Source organism: Muntiacus reevesi, chromosome 2, assembly GCF_963930625.1.
Source record: "Muntiacus reevesi chromosome 2, mMunRee1.1, whole genome shotgun sequence".
Taxonomy (NCBI): Eukaryota; Metazoa; Chordata; class Mammalia; order Artiodactyla; family Cervidae; genus Muntiacus; species Muntiacus reevesi.
The window spans coordinates 86,929,637-86,943,738 of NC_089250.1; the positions used below are offsets into that span (position 1 = coordinate 86,929,637).

Here is a 14,102-nt window from a genome sequence, read left to right on the forward strand (position 1 = left end):
TGGTATGTGATGAGAAAGAAAGGTTCAAAAACTGTCCTGCTGGTCCGTCTACACTTATCCTTGACTTGGAAACCTCCCAGAGCCGTTTCCTGGCACCCCTGGGCGAGGGGGAACTTCCCAGACTGCTATTTATTTCCCCCATATCTCCAGCTGCTCCAGATTTCATTTCATCAGTTTGCCATCTTTCACCAAGGTCCCACAGGTTCTTTCAAGTATCCCCCAGACTCATTCCAACCTGATTCCAGACCCTTGCACTGATATGCAACCACCTATGCAAAGGGTAGAAGAAATGCATAAAGATATATCGGAAGTCAGATGTTTGGCTTTGGGAATGAGTCAAATAAAAATCAATGCATTGATCTCACTCTTGGGTATATACCTGGGAAAGATGAAAACTCTAATTTGAAAAGAAACATGTGCCCAGTGTTCACAGCAGCACAACTTAAAACAGCCAAGACATGGAAGCAACCTAGAAGTCCATCGACAGATGAATGGATAAAGAAGACGTGGCACATGTCTACAATGGAATATTACTCAGCCATGAAAAGAGTGAAATAAGGCCATTTGCAGCAACATGGATGGACTGAGAGAATATCAGGCTTAGTGAAATGTCAGAGAAAGACAAATATACGATATCACTTACATGCGGAATCTAAAAAATGATGCCAATGAACACATTTATGAACAGAAATAGATTCACAGACATAGAAGATAAACTTGCAGTTCCCAAAGGGGGAAGGGTGGGAGGGATAAATTAGGAATTCGGGATTAACAGATACACATTACTAACTGTAAAACAGATAAATAACAACAGATACAGCAAAGAGAACATATATTCAATATCATCTAATAACCTACAATGGAAAAGAACTTGAAAAAGAACACTATAATATGTGTGTGTGTGTGTGTGTGTGTACACACTCTCTCTAGATATAATAAATATATATACATATAATATATATAGATATGTAAAACCAAAACACTTTCTACACACCTGAAACATCGTAAATTAACTATAAAAGTGAAAGCAAAGGAGTCGTTCAGTTGTGTCTGACTCTGCGACTCCATGGACTATAGCCAGCCAGGCTCCTCTGTTCATGGGATTCTCCAGGCAAGAATACTGAAGTGGATTGCCATGCCCTCCTCCAGGGGATCTTCCCTACCCAGGGAATGAACCCGTGTCTCCTGCACTGAAGGCAGATTCTTTACCATCTGGTAAAAGTATACCACCAAGGTATACTTTAGCTTAAAAAATTAATGCAGTGAAGATGGGAGTTTCACCCACAGATAAAACTAGAGTGAGCCAGTATTGGCGGGGCTCTACAGCACAGGAGGCATCAGATGGTAACATCATGTTCACATGAATACATAATAGATGGGGGAAGGGAACAGAGAAGACGCTGAAGGAAGAGCAGGAGAAGCTCTGGTAAATGCTGACTCTACAGTCACTTCACACCATGAGGTCTAGACTCACACTCTTCCTGTTAATGAATTCCAGGGGCTGCCACCATCCTACTGAAAAGGAGCAGGATCTTATGGTCCTGCCCATCCCCCCATGTCCTCTGCCTGCCTTTTGTCTGTGGGAAAACTTAGCCAAAGATAAGTTTAATCAGAAAAGTGAGAAAATGCAGAAATGAAGGAAGACAGTCAAGTAAAAGTGAAAGTCACTCAGTCATGTTCGACTCTTTGCAATGCCATGGACTATACAGTCCATGGAATTCTCCAGGTCAGAATACTGGAGCGGGTAGTCGTTCCCTTATCCAGGGGATCTTCCCAACCCAGGGATCGAACCCAGATCTCCTGCATTGCAGGTGGATTCTTTACCAGCTGAGTCACCAGGGAAGCCTGAAAATAGTCAAAGAGACCAAATGATAACACTTCAGTCATTAAGCATAGTCGAGGTCCTCTAGTTCCTTCTCAAGGGCTATAGAGAATATTCTGAGCCATGTCCTGTGAGCTGTTTTGCAGATGCTGAAATCCCCATCAGGTGACAAAGTTAACTACGTGATGACCAGACTGTAGACGTGACATAAACTTCTACAGTTCCGAGAACTGGTCTCAAAAAAAGAAAGAAAGAAATCAACCCCTGGAACTGAAGATTAACTGTACTCCAAACAACCAAGATGATGCTGGTCAGGCCACCAATGACCCATTCCAAGATGACTGTCAAGAGCTGGATATGCTGTTCCTACTTCCTATCTCAGCCCACTGATTGTTGGGGGCAGGGAGCCGGCCTTTGGACTAAAATCTGTCCTCTCCCCATCCGTGGCTGCCAGCATCCAAAATAAAGCAAATTTTCCTTTTCAGCACCCTTGCCTCTTTATTGGCTTTTTGAGCAGCAAGCAGCCAGAAGCCACTTTCTGCTACACTCTGAAAACTTCAAAATCCATGGTACACTTCTCGTACCATGCTGATCCCCATGACTCACTAGGGGTGTCTTTGCTGTCCGAACTAGTAGAATGAGAAGCAGCCACCAGGTAAGAAAAACGACAGACAGAGGCAGGCAATCAGGTCTCACCGAGACAGCACATGGAACTAGGCAATGTTTCATTGGAAAAGCAAATCTACATAGCAGTGGTCACCATGACAACAGAGGTGGGGGGAGAATAGGAAAACAGGTGGGATTTAAGAAAGATTTGACACTGCTTTCACACATCTTCAGCAAGAGCAATAAAGCTCTGATGAAGTCACAGGACACATACTCTCAGCAGGTGGAAGAGATCTTAAGAGCACCAAGTCCGACTTTACATCCATCTCCTGACTTCCTTCACAGCCCATCTGATGGTGATTGGATTGGCCAATGCTTGCACCCCACGCTCAGCCCACCTTCCTGCTGTCTCAGGACAGATTCAAATGCAAGGGAGGACCACAAATAAAGAGGGCACAGGTAGACCAGTGCTCCAGCAGCTAGGTATGCTAAAGTGAAAGTGTTAGTCACTCTGAAAGTGTTAGTTGCTCAGTTGGGTCTGACTCCTTCCGACCCTGTGGATTGTAGCCCGCCAGGCTCTTCTGTCCATGGAATTCTCTAGGCAAGAATACTGGAGTGGGTTGTCATTCCCCTCTCCACGGGATCTTCCCTACCCAGGGACAGAACCTGGGTTTCCTGCATTGCAGGCAGATCCTTAACAGTCTGGGCCAGCAGGGAAGCCAAGGTGTGGAAAGGAAATGTTAAAGATGTCTTTGATGTGCAACTTCTTAACCTTCCTGATCCTGCGGTCCATGGCTGACATGAGTCATTTTGGTTCTAGAACCCTCATGTCCTATTTCCTATCTTTTTAAAAACTTTTCAATGATAGAGATCTACTGCTATTTTTTTTTCTTTAATTTTTATCTGTTTTTGGCTGTGCTGGGTCTTTGATGCAACACACAGGCTTCTTGTTGTGGTGGCTTCTCTTTTTGCAGAGTACAGGCTCTAGGGCACATAGGCTCAGGAGTTGTGGCACATGGGCTTAGCTGCCCTGTGGTATGTGGGATGTTCGTCCCCAGCGCAAGGACGGAACCTATGTCCCCTGCATTGGCAGATGGATTCTGAGCCACTGTTCCACCAGGGAAGTCCCCCACTGCTCTTATGTCATTGTACTTTTCATACTCCGGCAAGTATACAAAGTTTCAGAATATCCCAATAAGACGACCAGCCCATGACCTTTAAATACAGTGGGTTTCACCCCCTCTTTGCTTGTGGTCCAAACATGTTTACTAAGGAGAGCTCAATCCCCAAATTATTGAAGGTCAAGGCATTATCATTATTCATTGGGATGACAACATCAGATCAACTCATTGGTGATATTTTAGTCTTTCTTTGCAAACAAAGTCTATTAATGATATGATAGAGCTTGAGACTCAAATCGCTGCTGAATGAGATTTTTGCTTTAGTCAGATTTTATTTGAAAGAATACACTTTAAATTTTATAGCATTTTTATGGGTCTCAAAGGACGTTGCACACACCTGTAGAATAAAAAAAAGGAAGTATGATTTCAATGTTGCAAAAGGAAGAAGCTCTGAGTCAGAGAAGGTAATTATTATTTACTAATAATTCTAGGAATGAATCTATTCATCAACAAGACCAGACTCTAGATGTTTTCAGTTTCTGTACTGATTGTCTTCACAAGATTTCCACAACAAGTATTTCAATAGCTTTTTTAAAAAAACTATCTGTAAAGAATAAATAATAACTCATCAACTGTTGGTGGTCTATGAAAGTGTTAGGCTCTCAGTTGTGTCAGGCTCTTTGTGACCACATGGACTGCAGCCCGCCAGGCTCCTCTGTCCATGGGATTCTCCAGACAAGAATACTGGAGTGGGCAGCATTCCCTTCTCCAGGGGACCTTCCCTGCCCAGGGATGCATCCTGGTCTCCCGCATTGTAGGCAGATCCTTCTCCTATTCTTCCCTGTCTGAGCCACCAGGGAAGCCACGTTGGTGGTCTGCACACGGTAGTAAATAGAAGTTGCCTTCCCAGCCCTGTGTCTGTTCAGGACTTCTGCCCAATAGGAGAGATGAGCTCAGATAAAAAATCTACCCCAGAGGACTTCACTGGTGGTCCAGTGGTTGAGAGTCTGCCTGTCAATGCAGGATACAAAGCCTGGTCCGAAAAGATCCCATGTGCCACGGGGCAACCAAGCTCATGCATCACAACTCCTGAGCCCAAGCTCAAAGAGCCTGCGCTCTGCAACAAGAGAAGCCCGCATGCCCAAACTAGAGAAGGCTCGAGTACCATAACCAAGACCCAGCACAGGCAAGCAAAAAAAAAAGAAAATCTGTCTTCTGGTCATGAGTACCAGAGTCACTCAGTGGATTAAATCAACTCATATTTCAACTTTAAAGTTACAACTGCTACTGCTAAGTCACTTCAGTCGTGTCTGACTCTGTGCGACCCCATAGACGGCAGCCCACCAGGCTCCCCCGTCCCTGGGATTCTCCAGGCAAGAACACTGGAGTGGGTTAGTCTCCTACTATTTTAGGAAGTTTATGATTTGAACTTTATTAAGCTTTAAATTTCGCAATAAAATTCCAATGGTATAAAGAAACCAAAGGGTACACTAAGGCTATTGCTTCCAAATAAACCGTCCTGCCATCTGAGCCTTGTTGCTGGACTGCCAAGGAAGCCTCCTCCTCAGGGTGGTTTTCTGACTCAGTGGCAGAAGCACAAGGCCTGTGAGATGGTTTCTTGGATCGGTATGAGTTGAGGGGTGCCCCAAAGTCTGCATGACCAAAAGGAACTGAAATATATCCATACGTAAAAATAAAGGTATTCATTGGGAGGTCTTACACATTAATTGCACTTCCCTTGTGGCTCAGGCATGAAGAATCCGCCTGCAATGCAGGAGGCACAGGAGATGTGGGTTCTATCCCTGGGTAGGGAAGACCCCCTGGAGGAGGGCATGGCAACCCACTCTAGCATTCCTGCCTGGAGAGCCCCATGGAAGAGGAGTCTGGCAGGCTACAGTCCATGGGGTCGCAAAGAGTCGGGTACGACTGAAGTGACTGAGCACGCAAGCACATTACCTGGGATTTAAAATATCCAAACAACACTTGCTACTCAATTTGTCCTAGAGCATAAGTGAAAATGGGCATAGGGTTTTACACTTAAGAAGTGATGGCTAGGGATGCTGTGCCCTGCTGCTTACCAGATTGTGCCAGAAATGCCAAGGGCGGCGTGGCAGTCCTGGAGAGATGCGTGGGGGCTGGGACAGTAAGGCTGGAAGGGCTCCAGGCAGAGTGGTCTGCAGCAACACGGATGGCCTAGAGACTGTCATACTGAGTGAGGGAAGTCAGACAAAGAAGGAGGAATACAAAACAGGAACAGACTCCCAGACTTAGAGAACGAGCTTACAGTTGCCAGCAGGGAAGGATGCTAGGAAGAGACAGTTAGGGAGTTCGGGATCGACTTGTACACACTGCTATATTTAAAATGTAAAACCAACAAGGACCTACTGTGTAGCACAGGGAACTCTGCTCAGTGTCATGTGGCGGCCTGGATGGGAGTTTGGGGGAGAATGGATACATGCGTATGTATGGCTGAGTCCTTTTGCTGTCTACCCAAAACAATGACAACATTATTAACCGACTACACTCCAGTATAAAATAACAAGTTAAAAAAAGGAGAGAATTCTGTGTAGTCAGCCTGGGCCAGCCCTGCACGTGACTATGGGGTCACTGAGGAACGTGCCACCTGGTGGATCTGGTGCATATATTCTGTTCCATTCCGGTTTCCTCCCCCCTTGTAGGATCCTCTCCAAACCTTGCCTCTCAGAGATCACGACTTCGAGGATCTCCTCCAAGACAGCGCTAAGCAGTTGTAGGCAGGGCAGGAGAATCGGACTCCTGTTAACAGTTTTATACCAGGAAACAGTTCTGTCAAATGTGTGGGTGCTAAGTCGCTTCAGTCGTGTCCGACTCTGCAACACTATGGATTGTAGCCTGCCAGGCTCCTCTGGCCATGGGATTTCCCAAGCAAGAATACCAGAGTGGGTTGCCATGTCCTCCTCCAGGCGATCTTCCTGACCCAGGGATGGATCCTATGTCTCTTACGTCTCCTGCACTGACAAGCATGTTCTTTACTAACTAGTGTCACCTGGGAAGCCCCTTCTGGTATATAGCTCCATCCATTTATTATTTTTTTTTATTTTACAGCTGGATTCTAGCTCTTTAAAGCATAAAGTAATTTAACACTAGATGTGAAAAAGCAAATACTTACACCACGTATCAAGCAAAACAAAAGGATGCTCAACAATCAGCTTAAGATCTAGAACATTTCCAGGTAAAGCAGGGTTGATTTCAACCTCTGTCAGGAGCACGACTAGCGGTTTCTTCTTATCTCTTATCATTGAAAGGAACTGGAATTGGAGATACAGTGCATCACAGGAGCATGGGTGCTAGCTGAAGACAACTCAGGCAGAGTGCTCCTGCCTGGAAGTGACTGCTGTAACCTGGTGCAAACCTTCTCAGAGGGAACTAGCAGGAAGCCATGAACCAGAGATTGAAGAAAAGTAAAAAGACACTTGGCCAGAAAGGCCTGGGTAGAAGAGCCATCAGTGGGGACAAGGTACCGCCAGCCCAGCAGGAACCTACTGATACAACGTGGACCTCATGTGGTGAGGATGTGTTCTATGAGACTAGTCTTCAGGTTGCTGAAGAGGATTCCTTCTCTGACTCTTACATAGAATGCATAAGAAGAAGTGAGTTTTCGGAACCTATCATGGAAGAAGACTCAATTCTTAAGTCCTTCGTCTGAAAGGAGAACTGGGACAAGGGCTTTCTCAACAGGTTCTTATAGCAAGCTCACTTCTTGAATGTTCCTTGGAATACACACACACACACACACACACACACAAAGACAAAATAAGAACTTCCTCAACAGATTGTTGGACAGGATCCAATTCTTGAGTTTTCTGAGTACAAAACAGGCAAGAAGCTTCCTCCCAGAGGAATACCCAGCACTGACTTTCCAGATCCTAAACAGCTCACCTAACGTATTAGAATGAAGCCAAGCACAAATAAAGAATACGATGCTCCAGAAAAATAATTGTTTTCACAATGGCTACATGAGAGAGCTTAACAATAGAGCATTCCTGAAAAAGCATCTCTGAGTTCACAGTCCCTGAGATCATGAATGTGCAGAATGTGGGAAAGCCTTCAAGGAGAGCACAGAACTAAAAAGCCATTTTCTGGTTCACACTGAAGTGAAGCCATTTACATGTACTCTTGAACGGTGCGGGAAAACATTTTCCCTTTCCAATTTGTGTACACATGTACTGGGGAGAACCTTTTGTGTGTCTGCTTGAAGGCTGTTGCAAGTTTATTCAATGAAATAACATGAAAGTTCACCTCTTAACTCATGCAAAAGTTAAAGTGAGTCAGTGAAAGAAGATGGAAAATAATCCTCCAACAGGATAACATGCATGCTTAGTTGCTCAGTCGTGTCCAACTCTTTGCAACTCGCATGGACTGTAGCCCGCCAGACTCCTCTGTCCATGGGATTCTCCAGGCAAGAGTACCGGAGTGCATTGCCACGCCCTCCTCCGGGGATCTTCCGGACCCAGGGATTGAACCCGTGTCTCCTGCACTGCAGGCGGATTCTTTACCGTCTGAGCTACCAGGGAAACCCTTAAACAGGATAAGCATATTAACAAAAGAGTGATTGGAGACAAATATACCTCAATGCCTCATTGATTATTGTTTCAGGAAATAAATTTTAAATCAATATAGCCACCGTATATATATTTTTAAATGTTACTAAGATGCTCTTATAGTCTGTGATATTATTTTAGAACTCTGTGTATAAAATTACAGTGTGCTTCTAATAGTAAGGTCAGTAATGAACTTACTTCAAAAGCAGAATCTCTAGTTATTATAAATTGTATTTTTGGATATGGGCATTAATGTCTCATACTATAAAAATGAAATTAACTTTGCTTTTTAAGTTTGTAGTTTTCAATTGTTTAGCTTTTTCCTTTTAGGAATATACTTCTTAATACATGTGATAATTCCAGGTGGCACAGTGGCAAAGAATCCGCCTGTCAATGTAGAGGAGCCTGGAGGGCTACAGTCATGGGGTTGCAAAGAGTCAGCCACGATAGAGCATATGCACGTAATCCTAGAGAATGCAAATTTTGCATTGAATTGTCAATAAATGAATGAGTAGCTGAACTTTAAGTTAAATATGACATTTAATCATTTTACTTTTTATCACTGTATCAAACCATATTGAAATCATATAGTAGATGCAAAATGGTTATTTGATAGTATCAATCCATTTGAATCCATTTTAGATATTTTAAAATAAAAGGAAATAATCCCACTCCAAAAGAACCAAGACAATATGTCCTTCTTTTTCCTCCTTTCCCCCAATAAAGTACTGTCATCCTGGGCTTATCTTCCCTATATATTTCTTTATAGTATATATACTACATATATACACCACTAATCAGTACGTAGTTAAACTTTGTATGCTTTAAACTTTGCATCAGTGGAATTACACTGACTCTCTTCTCCTGTGACTTGCTCTTTTTCTTTTTTCCCTAACACTATGCTCCAGAAAGTCATCCTTAGAGATGCCTTCTGCTGAGTTTCATTCATTGCCACTGCTATATGGGATTCTATTGTGTGTGTATAACACAAATTATTTCCATGTTGCTACAGGGGTATTTGGGCTTCCTTGGGGGCTCAGGAGGTGAAGAATCTGCCTGCAGTGCAGGAGACCTGGGTTCGATCCTTGGTTCAGGAAGATCCCTGGAGAAGGAAATGGCTCCCCACTCCAGTATTCTTGCCTGGGAAATCTCAAGGACAGAGGATCCTGGTGGGCTACAGTTTATGGGGTTGCAAGGAGTCAGACAGAACTGAGTGAATAACACACACACACACACACACACACACACACACACACACACACACACAGGGGTATTTGGGTTGTTTTCTGGTATTTTGTTATTACAGACTTTGTGGTTGCTATGAACAGGTTTTAAAAGGGATAGTACCAACTTAGCCTTCTGCCAATGAGTACAAGCTCTAGATATTGCACATGGCACTGGCTGCTTTGTTAATTTTGCCAGCCTGGTGGGCACAAAAGGCATCTCCCATAGGTCTTCATTTAAAGTTCCTAGATCACTAAAGGAAGTTGAGCATTTCATATATTTATTGGCAAACAGGTTTTCTCTTCCATGGCATGCAGGTTAAACCCTTTGCCCATTTTTCTATTATATTTTTTTATAATAAGCAAGATATTTAAATATCTTAAAATTTGATTAAAAATCAGGTACCCAGAAATAGAAAAAAACCCACATTAACATTCATACAGAATCTTAAAGGATGCCAAATAGCCAAAATTATCTTGAAAAGGAAGAGCAAGATTGATTCTTGATGTCAGAATATTGTACAAAGCTACAATAATCAAAACAGTGTGGTACTGGCATAAGGACAAACAAAACAATGAAATAGAACAGACAGCCCAGAAATAAATCCTCATATATACAGCCCAGTGATTTTCAACAAGGGTGCCAAGACCATTCAGTGTGGGAAATGATAGTTTCTTCAACAACCAATGATGATAAACAACATGCAAAGGAATGAATATGGATCCTTACCTTGCACTATTCACAAAAATGAAAGCAAAATGAATAAAAGACTTAAACATAAGACCTAAAACAACTCTTAGAAGAAAATATAGAGTAAAAAAAGCCTTCTGACATTGAATTTGGCAATGATTTCTTGGATGTGACACCAAAAGTGTTAACAAAAGCAAATGTAGATAAATTGGATTACATCAAAATTTAAAATGTCTTAGGTCAAAGGACACAGTCAATAGCATGAAAAGGCCACCTACAGAATGGGAAGAAATATTTGCAAATCATTTATTTGATGATAGTGGGTTAATGTCCAGAATATATTAACAAAACTCCTACAGCTCAACAGCAACAACAAAAAGACCAAATAACCTGATTAAAAAAATAAGCAAAGGACTTGAATGGACGTTTCTCCAAAGGTGAAATAAGATGGCCAACAGCATATGAAAAGATGTTCAAAATCAATAATCATTAGAGCAATGCAAACCAAAACCATAATGAGATATCACCTTACATTCATTTCAAGGGCTAAAGTAAAAAAAAAAAAATTAAAAAAAAAACACAAAATAATAAACATTGATGAGGATGTGAAGAAACTGGAACCCTTGTGCACTTCTGTGGAATGTAAATCAGTGTGGCTGCTGCAATGCAAAACAGTATGACAAAAAATTTACAGTAGGATTATCATATGCTTCAGCAATTCTACTTCTGGGTATATAATAAAGAACTGAAATCAGAGACTCCAAGAGGCATTCGTACAGCCATGTTCAGAACAGCATTATTCACAATAGCTAAGCCATGGAAGCAATCCAAGTGTCCATTGATGGATGAATAGATGAAAACAATGTGGTATCAACACAAAATGGAATATTACTCAACTTCAAAAAGGAAAGAAATTCTGACCTAGGATACAATATGATGAATCTTGAGGACTATTATGCATAAAGCTAGGTGGCATAATATTAGTGACACAGGAGGCATAATTCTAAGAGCAATGTCAGTCACAAAGAGACAAATACTGCACGTTGTCTCTAGAATAGTCAAATACACAGAAACAGAGGGTAGAGCGGTGGCTCCCGGGGGCCTGAGGGGAGGGGAAGGGGGACACCGTTACTCAATGCAGACGGAGTTTCAGTTTGGGAAGATAAAACAGCTTTGGAGATGGCTGGTGGTGATGGTTGTACAGCAGAGTGAAGTACTTAACAGCACTGAGTTATACAATCAAAAGTGGTTAAGATGGTAAACCTGAGGTCATGGATATTTTACTACAATTTAAGAAAAGCAACACAACATTGCAAATCAACTATCCCCACGTGCGTGCTCAGTTGCTTCACCGTGTCCGAATCTTTGCTGCCCAAGGACCACTGCCCCCCAGGCTCCTCTGTCCATGGGATTCTCCAGGCAAGAATACTGGAGCAGGTTGCCACACTCTCCTCCAGGGGATCGTCCCCATCCAGGGATCAAACCTGGGTTTGTTGCGTATCCTGCATTGGCAGGCAGGTTCTTTACCACTAGCACCACCTGGGAAGCCTGCAAATCAACTATATTCCAATAAAAATGTAAACAGAGAGAAACAATATAGACAGGAATTACAGCAGGCTTCTTGTCAGAAACTATGCACACCAGAAGATAATGGAGAGACTTTTTTTTTTTTTTTTTGGTACTTCTCTGGAAATAAACCAGTGAGGGAGTGATCTCTTCTGAGGACATGGAATTTCCGTGTTTTTTCCCTGCTCTGCTTTGCCTAGCTGTCCTGTAAACGCGAGCAAGGGACTGGCATTTGTTGCGTGGTTCACTCCTTGCAATTTGTTGCGAGGTTTACTCCTTGCAAAGTGCTTTAGAAACCTAACTAACTTTGACCTTGATATCTTACCCTCTGAAGTCAGTACTTCCTGAAGTACCTGAAGTCAGTACTTTCTGAAACTTGGATTCCACTCAAGTTACCAATGAAAACACTATGACTTGGATAGATTAAATAAACTGCCAAATTAGGACAGCTCATACGTAGTGGAGCTTGAGCCTCAAACAAGGTCTGTCTAACTTTGACAGACCTCTTTTTTTTGTTTTTTTTTTTGGCAATCTGGTGCAGCATGCAGGACCTTAGTTCCCTGACCTGTGGCCCCTGTGGGTAGAGGTGTACAGTCTTAACCACTGGACCACCAGGGAAGTCCCTGGAGAGATATCTTTAAGATATTGAAGGAAAAAAATTCTATATCCAGTAAAAACGTCTTTCAAACTTGAAGGTAAAATAAACTGCCCCCACACCTGATCCCCCAACACACAAATCAAACGGCTATTCTCTGCAAGGTACTATTCTAGGTTCTGGGTGATGACAGTGAACAAAGCCAACATACATCCTAACATAGAGAGGACACACGCAAACACTCATGTAATTAAAGAGTGGACTAGATGCTCTTAAGTACTGTGGAGAAAAGACCACAGAGACAGAGAGGGAGCGCTGAGCTCTAGGATTAGGAAAAGCCTCACTGGAAGAGGGACATCTGAGTGGAGACCTGACTGAGCTTTGCTGATACAAGCAAAGAGACCCCTAGAAAGAAGAGAAACCAAGAGCACAGGCGCAGAATCGGGGGTCAAAGGCAGAGGGCAGGGCTTGGAGGACCCGGACAGTTCAGAGGTCGGGAGGAGGAGGGGGAAGTGCCAGGGAGGACGGGGGGTGACAGAGAGTGTGGGGTCCCGGGAGCCAGTGAGACAGTGTTTCCAGAAGGGGGGTGTGACCATGTGAGGGGAAGACCAGAACTGAGAACGACCCTGGACTTGGCACATCTGCTCTGAACAGGGCTTCTCGGTGATTGTGGGGTTAAGAGAGAAGGGGAGACAACCAATAAAGACTGCTCTGCAGGTGAACTTCTCTCTACTCAGAGATTAATGAGGTGGCCCTGGGGCAAGGGTAGTTTGCAAATTCTTGGGGCTACTATATTATGGTTAGCTGATGGGAATGTTCTATCAAGAGGTCAACAGTGATGAGCAGGAGGGAGTGAAAGCAGCTGCTGGAGTGAAGTCCTTGAGGAGACACAGCAGGGCCCTCTGGGGTGGGGGAGAGCTCAGAGAGGGTCACGTCTGGAGGCCCCCAGGATATTAACTCTTTGTCAGTAATTTGCATTGGTAATATTTTCTCCCAATGTATGGAGCCTTTTTCTGAAAGATATTCTTAATTTTATTTTTTCTTTTTTGGCACAACATGTAGCCTATGGTGGGGTCTTAGTTCCCCAACCAGGGATAGAACGTGTGCCCCCTGCACTGGAAGAAGGATTCTTAACCAGTGGACTCCCAGGGAAGTCCCAAGATACTCTTAATTTTAATGTCGTCAACCTAACCAATTCTCACTTCATTGCTGAGCCCCTGAGTCCCCTAGGACTGTCAGGATGGAAGCTCCGGATCTCAGGGTGGGGCACGTGTCCCCAAGGTTAATGTTGGGTCCAAGGCTCACCTCAAGCTCTGGATTCTTGCCCTTTCACAGAGCGACAGAGCCCACAACAAAGGATTAAGCAGGATGTGCTAAGTCGCAACAGTCGTGTCCGACTCTTTGTGACCCCCAGGTCCCTCTGTCCAAGGGATTTTCCAGGCAAGAATACTGGAGTGGGTCACCATTTCCTCTTCCAGGGAATTTTCCTGACCCAGGGATCGAATTCATGTCTCCTGCATCTCCTGCATTGGCAGCAGATTCCTTACTACTGCGCCACCTGGGAAGCAGGATAAATTTTACTCGCTGCTGCTGCTGCTGCTAAGTCGCTTCAGTCATGTCCAACTCTGTGCGACCCCATAGACGTCAGCCCACCAGGCTCCCCTGTCCCTGGGATTCTCTGGGCAAGAACACTGGAGTGGGTATTTTACTTAAGGTTTCACAAAGGAGGCAGAAGAGAGAACTTATTTTGCATAGGAAACAATTCTTTCTAAGAGTTAAAATTCTCAGTAGGAATGTCTGCTTCCCTTTAAAATTCTTCCAGTTCTCTTGGACATCCTTCTTTCAAAAATTTCCCTTTTAAACATCCCTAGCCCTCACTCTCATCGGAACGGAATCTT

At 43.5% G+C, this 14,102-nt stretch overlaps 1 protein-coding gene and 1 pseudogene across 2 annotated transcripts in view; one reads left to right on the forward strand and one right to left on the reverse strand.

The window, feature by feature from the left end:
• SLC35F3 (solute carrier family 35 member F3) overlaps nt 1-14,102 on the reverse strand; it is a 430,537-nt gene that overhangs the window by 68,211 nt on the left and 348,224 nt on the right. The gene's annotated exons all lie outside the window — the stretch shown is intronic.
• On the forward strand, nt 6,968-7,863 carry LOC136159009 (zinc finger protein 42 homolog; annotated as a pseudogene).